Consider the following 9,800-nt stretch of genomic DNA (forward strand, 5'->3'; position numbering starts at 1 on the left):
ATCCCTCGGTTAGACCACACTGGGAGCACCGTGCACAGTTCCAGTCTCCGTATCCCTCGGTTAGACCACCCTGGGAGCCCCGTGCACAGTTCCAGTCTCCGTATCCCTCGGTTAGACCACACTGGGAGCACCGTGCACAGTTCCAGTCTCCGTATCCCTCGGTTAGACCACACTGGGAGCACCGTGCACAGTTCCGGTCTCCGTATCCCTCGGTTAGACCACACTGGGAGCACCGTGCACAGTTCCGGTCTCCGTATCCCTCGGTTAGACCACACTGGGAGCACCGTGCACAGTTCCAGTCTCCGTATCCCTCGGTTGGACCACACTGGGAGCCCCGTGCACAGTTCCAGTCTCCCTATCCCTCGGTTAGACCACACTGGGAGCACCGTGCACAGTTCCGGTCTCCGTATCCCTCGGTTAGACCACACTGGGAGCACCGTGCACAGTTCCAGTCTCCGTATCCCTCGGTTGGACCACACTGGGAGCCCCGTGCACAGTTCCAGTCTCCCTATCCCTCGGTTTGACCACACTGGGAGCACCATGCACAGTTCCGGTCTCCGTATCCCTCGGTTAGACCACACTGGGAGCACCGTGCACAGTTCCAGTCTCCCTATCCCTCGGTTTGACCACACTGGGAGCACCGTGCACAGTTCCAGTCTCCGTATCCCTCGGTTAGACCACACTGGGAGCACCGTGCACAGTTCCAGTCTCCGTATCCCTCGGTTAGACCACACTCGGAGCACCGTGCACAGTTCCAGTCTCCGTATCCCTCGGTTAGACCACACTGGGAGCACCGTGCACAGTTCCAGTCTCCGTATCCCTCGGTTAGACCCACACTCGGAGCACCGTGCACAGTTCCGGTCTCCGTATCCCTCGGTTAGACCACACTGGGAGCACCGTGCACAGTTCCAGTCTCCGTATCCCTCGGTTAGACCACACTGGGAGCACCGTGCACAGTTCCAGTCTCCCTATCCCTCGGTTAGACCACACTCGGAGCACCGTGCACAGTTCCAGTCTCCGTATCCCTCGGTTAGACCACACTCGGAGCACCGTGCACAGTTCCAGTCTCCATATCCCTCGGTTAGACCACACTGGGAGCACCGTGCACAGTTCCAGTCCCCGTATCCCTCGGTTAGACCACACTGGGAGCACCGTGCACAGTTCCAGTCTCCATATCCCTCGGTTAGACCACACTCGGAGCACCGTGCACAGTTCCAGTCTCCATATCCCTCGGTTAGACCACACTGGGAGCACCGTGCACAGTTCCAGTGTTCATATCACACAGACACACACACACACATACAGATACACACTGAACACTCAGACACACACACACACACACAGACAGACACGCACAGACACACAATCATCTCAGGTAATTTTATTAAATCAAACAAAGTGCAATAATATCTTGCTTGAGGTAACCGTCAGCCTCTCACTCAGTTCAGCGAGAGCGGGACGGGGTCAGGAACAGACGCTGCCCAACCTCATCGTTTGTGAGGCATAATCTGCCAATGAGAGAGAGAATGCAGAGAGTTAGCACGGAGGAGGATAAATTCACTTCAGCGTACAGACATCAGGGCAAACAGGCACGATAGGTGTGACACGCCAGTGTGGCAGGGGCACAGGAACCTTCCCCACTGATTGACTGATCAAATCAGTCCAAAAAGCCCCCCGTTCGACCTGATTCCGCGACAGGGAGCAACAACTGAACAACACCGAGTGCGTCACTCACTAAACACGAGGGCGCCACAATCGAAAAGTTCACAGATGTCAGGAAAATGGTGCGGCTGACACAACAAGCCCACAGAGGAGATAAACACCTCAGGTGAACCAGGAAAAATCAGGCTGATTCAATGACCAAAGATGAGCAGGTTAGCAGGATTGGCCGTGCTAAATTGCCCCTTAATGGCCTGGGCCTCGGCTCCTCCCTCTGCGACTGGATCCTGAACTTCCGAACCCACAGACCACAATCAGTAAGGATAGGCAACAACACCTCCTCCACGATCATCCTCAACACCGGTGCCCCACAAGGCTGTGTTCTCAGCCCCCTATTATACTCCTTATACACCTATGACTGTGCGGCCAAATTCCCCTCCAACTCGATTTTCAAGTTTGCTGACGACACCACCGTAGTGGGTCGGATCTCAAACAATGACGGGACAGAGTACAGGAATGAGGTAGAGAATCTGGTGAACTGGTGCGGCAACAATAATCTCTCCCTCAATGTCAACAAAATGAAGGAGATTGTCACCGACTTCAGGAAGCGTAAAGGAGAACATGCCCCTGTCTACATCAATGGGGACGAAGTAGAAAGGGTCGAGAGCTTCAAGTTTCTAGGTGTCCAGATCACCAACAACCTGTCCTGGTTCCCTCCACGCCGACACTATAGTTAAGAAAACCCACCAATCTCAAGACTAAGGAAATTTGGCATGCCAGTTATGAGTCTCACAAACTTTTACAGATGCCCCATAGAAAGCATTCTTTCTGGTTGTATCACAGCTTGGTCTGGGGCTCCTGCTCTGCCCAAAACTGCAAGGAACTACAAAAGGTTGTGAATGTAGCCCAATCCATCACTCAAACCAGCCTCCCATCCATTGACTCTGTCTACACTTCCTACTGCCTCGGCAAAGCAGCAGCATAATTAAGGACCCCACGCACCCCGGACATTCTCTCTTCCACCTTCTTCCTCCAGTAAAAAGATACAAAAGTCTGAGGTCACGTACCAACCGACTCAAGAACAGCTTCTTCCCTGCTGCCATCAGACTTTTGAATGAACCTACCTTGCATTAAGTTGATCTTTCTCTACACCCTAGCTATGACTGTAACACTACATTCTGCACTCTCTCCTTTCCTTCTCTATGAACGGTATGCTTTGTCTGTATAGCGCGCAAGAAACAATACTTTTCACTGTATGTTAATACATGTGACAATAATAAATTAAATCAAATCAAATCAAATGTCCAAAGATGTGGAGGTTAGGTGGATTGGCCATGCTAAATTGCCCCTTAGTGTCCAAAGATGTGTGGGTTAGGTGAATTGGCCATGCTGAATTGCCCCTTAGTGTCCAAAAATGTGTAGGTTAGGAGGATTGGCCGTGCTAAATTGCCTCTTAGTGTCCAAAGATGTGCAGGTTAGGTGGATTGGCCATGCTAAATTGTTCCTTAGTGTCCAAAGATATGCAGGTTCAGTGGATTGGCCATGTTAAATTGCCTCTTAGTGTCCAAAGATATGCAGGTTCAGTGGATTGGCCATGCTAAATTGCCTCTTAGTGTCCAAAGATGTGCAGGTTAGGTGGATTGGCCATGCTAAATTGCCCCTTAGTGTCCAAAGATGTGCAGGTTAGGTGGATTGGCCATGCTAAATTGCCCCTTAGTGTCCAAAGATGTGTAGGTTAGGAGGATTGGCCATGCTAAATTGCCCCTTAGTGTCCAAAGATGTGTAGGTTAGGTGGATTGGCCATGCTAAATTGCCTCTTAGTGTCCAAAGATATGCAGGTTCAGTGGATTGGCCATGCTAAATTGTTCCTTAGTGTCCAGAGATATGCAGGTTAGGTGGATTGGCCGTGCTAAATTGCCCCTTAGTGTCCAAAGATGTGCAGGTTAGGTGGATTGGCCATGCTAAATTGCCCCTTAGTGTCCAAAGATGTGTAGGTTAGGAGGATTGGCCATGCTAAATTGCCCCTTAGTGTCCAAAGATGTGTAGGTTAGGTGGATTGGCCATGCTAAATTGCCTCTTAGTGTCCAAAGATATGCAGGTTCAGTGGATTGGCCATGCTAAATTGTTCCTTAGTGTCCAGAGATATGCAGGTTAGGTGGATTGGCCATGTTAAATGAGTGGAGTCACCGGGATTAGGCGGAGGAGGTGGACCTGGGTAAAATACACTGCCAGTGCAGCCTCGATGGGCCGAATGGCCTCGTTTTGCACTGTAGGGATTCTGTCCTGTGAATACAATGTGGGAAAATGCGGCGTTGTTTAGTTTGGTCGGAAGGATAAAGGAGCTGAGGGTTATCATTACTCCAGCTGCAGAAACACCAAACTCAGTTAAACTTCTAGAAAGTTCCGGCACGGAGGGATTTGGGGATCCTCGAGCGCCAATCGCAAAAAGCGAGCATGCAAGTTCAGCGGGTCACAGGTCAATGGAATGTTGCCCTTTATTCCAAAAGGAGTGGAATTTTTTTATTCATCCGTGGGACACGGGCGTCGCTGAATGACCAGCATTTATTGCCCATCCCTAGTTGCCTGAGGGCAGTTGAGAGTTAACCACATTGCTGTGGCTCTGGAGCCACGTGTAGGCCAGACCGGGTAAGGACGGCAGATTTCCTTCCCTAAAGGACGTTAGTGACCAAGAGGGATTTTTCCAACGATGGTTTCATGGTCATCAGTAGATTCTTAATTCCAGATAGTTCATGGTGAATTCAAATTCCACCTCCTGCCGTGGTGGGATTCGAACCCGGGTCCCCAGAACATTAGCTGAGTTTAATAGTCTAGCGATAATACCACTAGGCCATTGCCCCCCCGATACAAAAATAGGGGAGTCCTGTTCAAACTATCCAAGACACTAGTTAGACCACACCTGGAATACTGTGAACAGTGTTGGTCCCCTTATCTAGGGAAAGATATCCCGGCATTGGAGGCAGTCTAGAGAAGGTTCACTCGGTCGATCCCGGGTAGGGAGGGATTTTCCTTTGAGGAGAGGTTGAGTAGGTTGGGTCTGAACTCATTGGAGTTTGGAAGAATGGGAGGCGACCTTATTGAGACATATCGGATTCTCGAGAGGGGTTTGACAGGGTGGATGCTGAGAGGCTGTTTCCCCTTGTGGGAGAGTCTGGGACCAGGGGGCAGAATCTCAGAGGAAGGGGGTCACCCATTGGAGACAGAGATGGGGAGGAATTTCTTCTCTCAGAGGGGAGTGAATCTGTGGAATTCTTTCCCGCAGAGGGTTGGAGAGGCCGGGGGGTTAAGTATGTTCGAGGCTGAGATAGACAGATTTTTAATCAGTCAGGGAATCCAGGGGATAAGGCGGGAAAGTGGGAGTGGAGGATTATCACATCAGATCAGTCTCACTGAATGGCGGGGTAGACTCGATGGGCCGAATGGCCTACTTCTGTGCCTGTAAACGTGGATTAAAAACTGATAAACACAGGTAATCAAACAGCTGGGTGAATATCTTGTGTACGGTTGCTAAAACTACACAGATTGATCTGGAACGAGACATTCTGTAGAAACAGAATGAAACAGTTAGAATCCGGAGTATTTTTTCACTGACCCTGAGCCCTCACTAGGGGGGAGTGTCGGCCTGGGTTATGGAGCTCAAATCCTAGAGTATATACATCTACCCCCGACAGTGCAGCACTCCCTCAGTACTGACCCTCTGACAGTGCAGCGCTCCCTCAGTACTGACCCTCTGACAGTGCGGCACTCCCTCAGTACTGACCCTCTGACAGTGCAGCACTCCCTCAGTACTGACCCTCTGACAGTGCGGCACTCCCTCAGTACTGACCCTCTGACAGTGCGGCACTCCCTCAGTACTGACCCTCTGACAGTGTGGCACTCCCTCAGTACTGACCTTCTGACAGTGCAGCACTCCCTCAGTACTGACCCTCTGACAGTGCAGCACTCCCTCAGCACTGACCCTCTGACAGTGCGGCACTCCCTCAGTACTGACCCTCTGACAGTGCGGCACTCCCTCAGTACTGACCCTCTGACAGTGCAGCACTCCCTCAGCACTGACCCTCTGACAGTGCGGCACTCCCTCAGTACTGACCCTCTGACAGTGCGGCACTCCCTCAGTACTGACCCTCTGACAGTGCAGCACTCCCTCAGTACTGATCCTCTGACAGTGCGGCACTCCCTCAGTACTGACCCTCTGACAGTGCAGCACTCCCTCAGTACTGACCCTCTGACAGTGCGGCACTCCCTCAGTACTGACCCTCTGACAGTGCAGCACTCCCTCAGTACTGACCCTCTGACAGTGCAGCACTCCCTCAGTACTGACCCTCTGACAGTGCAGCACTCCCTCAGTACTGACCCTCTGACAGTGCAGCACTCCCTCAGTACTGACCCTCTGACAGTGCGGCACTCCCTCAGCACTGACCCTCTGACAGTGCAGCACTCCCTCAGTACTGACCCTCTGACAGTGCGGCACTCCCTCAGTACTGACCCTCTGACAGTGCGGCACTCCCTCAGCACTGACCCTCTGACAGTGCAGTACTCCCTCAGCACTGACCCTCTGACAGTGCAGTACTCCCTCAGCACTGACCCTCTGACAGTGCGGCACTCCCTCAGTACTGAACCTCTGACAGTGCAGCACTCCCTCAGTACTGACCCTCTGACAGTGCAGCACTCCCTCAGTACTGACCCTCTGACAGTGCGGCACTCCCTCAGTACTGACCCTCTGACAGTGCAGCACTCCCTCAGTACTGACCCTCTGACAGTGCGGCACTCCCTCAGTACTGACCCTCTGACAGTGCGGCACTCCCTCAGTACTGACCCTCTGACAGTGCGGCACTCCCTCAGCACTGACCCTCTGACAGTGTAGCACTCCCTCAGCACTGATCCTCTGACAGTGCGGCACTCCCTCAGCACTGACCCTCTGATAGTGCAGCACTCCCTCAGTACTGACCCTTTGACAGTGCGGCACTCCCTCAGCACTGACCCTCTGACAGTGCGGCACTCCCTCAGTACTGACCCTCTGACAGTGCGGCACTCCCTCAGCACTGACCCTCTGACAGTGCGGCACTCCCTCAGTACTGACCCTCTGACAGTGCGGCACTCCCTCAGTACTGACTCTCTGACAGTGCGGCACTCCCTCAGTACTGACCCTCTGACAGTGCGGCACTCCCTCAGTACTGACCCTCTGACAGTGCAGCACTCCCTCAGTACTGACCCTCTGACAGTGCAGCACTCCCTCAGCACTGACCCTCTGACAGTGCGGCACTCCCTCAGTACTGACCCTCTGACAGTGCGGCACTCCCTCAGCACTGACCCTCTGACAGTGCGGCACTCCCTCAGTACTGACCCTCTGACAGTGCGGCACTCCCTCAGTACTGACTCTCTGACAGTGCGGCACTCCCTCAGTACTGACCCTCTGACAGTGCGGCACTCCCTCAGTACTGACCCTCTGACAGTGCAGCACTCCCTCAGTACTGACCCTCTGACAGTGCGGCACTCCCTCAGCACTGACCCTCTGACAGTGCGGCACTCCCTCAGTACTGACCCTCTGACAGTGCGGCACTCCCTCAGCACTGACCCTCTGACAGTGCAGCACTCCCTCAGCACTGACCCTCTGACAGTGCGGCACTCCCTCAGCACTGACCCACTGACAGTGCAGCACTCCCTCAGTACTGGCCCTCTGACAGTGCGGCACTCCCTCAGCACTGACCCTCTGACAGTGCAGCACTCCCTCAGTACTGACCCTCTGACAGTGCGGCACTCCCTCAGCACTGACCCTCTGACAGTGCAGCACTCCCTCAGTACTGACCCTCTGACAGTGCGGCACTCCCTCAGTACTGACCCTCTGACAGTGCAGCACTCCCTCAGCACTGACCCTCTGACAGTGCGGCACTCCCTCAGCACTGACCCTCTGACAGTGTAGCACTCCCTCAGTACTGACCCTTTGACAGTGCGGCACTCCCTCAGCACTGACCCTCTGACAGTGCGGCACTCCCTCAGTACTGACCCTCTGACAGTGCGGCACTCCCTCAGCACTGACCCTCTGACAGTGCGGCACTCCCTCAGTACTGACCCTCTGACAGTGCGGCACTCCCTCAGTACTGACTCTCTGACAGTGCGGCACTCCCTCAGTACTGACCCTCTGACAGTGCGGCACTCCCTCAGTACTGACCCTCTGACAGTGCAGCACTCCCTCAGTACTGACCCTCTGACAGTGCGGCACTCCCTCAGTACTGACCCTCTGACAGTGCGGCACTCCCTCAGCACTGACCCTCTGACAGTGCGGCACTCCCTCAGTACTGACCCTCCGACAGTGCGGCACTCCCTCAGTACTGACCCTCTGACAGTGCGGCACTCCCTCAGCACTGACCCTCTGACAGTGCAGCACTCCCTCAGTACTGACCCTCTGACAGTGCGGCACTCCCTCAGTACTGCCCCTCTGAGAGTGCAGCACTCCCTCAGTACTGACCCTCTGACAGTGCGGCACTCCCTCAGTACTGACCCTCTGACAGTGCAGCACTCCCTCAGCACTGACCCTCTGACAGTGCAGCACTCCCTCAGTACTGACCCTCTGACAGTGCGGCACTCCCTCAGTACTGCCCCTCTGACAGTGCAGCACTCCCTCAGTACTGACCCTCTGACAGTGCGGCACTCCCTCAGTACTGCCCCTCTGACAGTGCAGCACTCCCTCAGTACTGACCCTCTGACAGTGCAGCACTCCCTCAGTACTGACCCTCTGACAGTGCGGCACTCCCTCAGTACTGCCCCTCTGACAGTGCAGCACTCCCTCAGTACTGACCCTCTGACAGTGCGGCACTCCCTCAGTACTGACCCTCTGACAGTGCGGCACTCCCTCAGTACTGACCCTCTGACAGTGCGGCACTCCCTCAGTACTGACTGTCTGACAGTGCGGCACTCCCTCAGTACTGACCCTCTGACAGGACAGCACTCCCTCAGTACTGACCCTCTGACAGTGCAGCACTCCCTCAGTACTGACCCTCTGACGGTGCGGGGCTCCCTCAGTACTGACCCTCTGACAGTGCAGCGCTCCCTCAGTACTGACCCTCTGACAGTGCGGCACTCCCTCAGCACTGACCCTCTGACAGTGCAGTGCTCCCTCAGTACTGACCCTCTGACAGTGCGGCACTCCCTCAGTACTGACCCTCTGACAGTGCAGCGCTCCCTCAGTACTGACCCTCTGACAGTGCGGCACTCCGTCAGCACTGACCCTCTGACAGTGCAGCGCTCCCTCAGTACTGACCCTCTGACAGTGCGGCAGTCCGTCAGCACTGACCCTCTGACAGTGCAGCGCTCCCTCAGTACTGACCCTCTGACAGTGCGGCACTCCCTCAGTACTGACCCTCTGACAGTGCGGCACTCCCTCAGTACTGACCCTCTGACAGTGCAGCGCTCCCTCAGTACTGACCCTCTGACAGTGCGGCACTCCGTCAGCACTGACCCTCTGACAGTGCAGCGCTCCCTCAGCACTGACCCTCTGACAGTGCGGCACTCCCTCAGTACTGACCCTCTGACAGTGCGGCACTCCCTCAGTACTGACCCTCTGACAGTGCGGCACTCCCTCAGTACTGACCCTCCGACAGTGCAGCACTCCCTCAATACTGACCCTCTGACAGTGTGGCACTCCCTCAGTACTGACCCTCTGACAGTGCGGCACTCCCTCAGTACTGACCCTCTGACAGTACGGCACTCCCTCAGTACTGACCCTCTGACAGTGCGGCACTCCCTCAGTACTGACCCTCTGACAGTGCGGCACTCCCTCAGTACTGACCGTCTGACAGTGCGGCACTCCCTCAGTACTGACCCTCTGACAGTGCGGCACTCCCTCAGTACTGACCCTCTGACAGTGCAGCACTCCCTCAGTACTGACCCTCTGACAGTGCGGCACTCCCTCAGTACTGACCCTCTGACAGTGCAGCACTCCCTCAGTACTGACCCTCTGACAGTGCGGCATTCCCTCAGTACTGACCCTCTGACAGTGCAGCGCTCCCTCAGTACTGACCCTCTGACAGTGCAGCACTCCCTCAGCACTGACCCTCTGACAGTGCGGCACTCCCTCAGTACTGACCCTCTGACAGTGCGGCACTCCCTCAGTACTGACCCTCTGA

The 9,800-nt window shown here is 54.9% G+C and overlaps 1 long non-coding RNA gene across 1 annotated transcript in view; it reads right to left on the bottom strand.

The window, feature by feature from the left end:
- Positions 1-1,375: 1,375 nt before the first annotated feature.
- Positions 1,376-9,800, bottom strand: part of LOC144487595 (uncharacterized) — a 32,316-nt gene continuing 23,891 nt past the window's right edge. Inside the window, exon 5 of the long non-coding RNA XR_013496438.1 lies at positions 1,376-1,508. This is a non-coding gene — a long non-coding RNA (uncharacterized LOC144487595). The remainder of the gene's footprint in view (positions 1,509-9,800) is intronic.

Source organism: Mustelus asterias, unplaced genomic scaffold (genome assembly GCF_964213995.1).
Source record: "Mustelus asterias unplaced genomic scaffold, sMusAst1.hap1.1 HAP1_SCAFFOLD_909, whole genome shotgun sequence".
Taxonomy (NCBI): domain Eukaryota; kingdom Metazoa; phylum Chordata; class Chondrichthyes; order Carcharhiniformes; family Triakidae; genus Mustelus; species Mustelus asterias.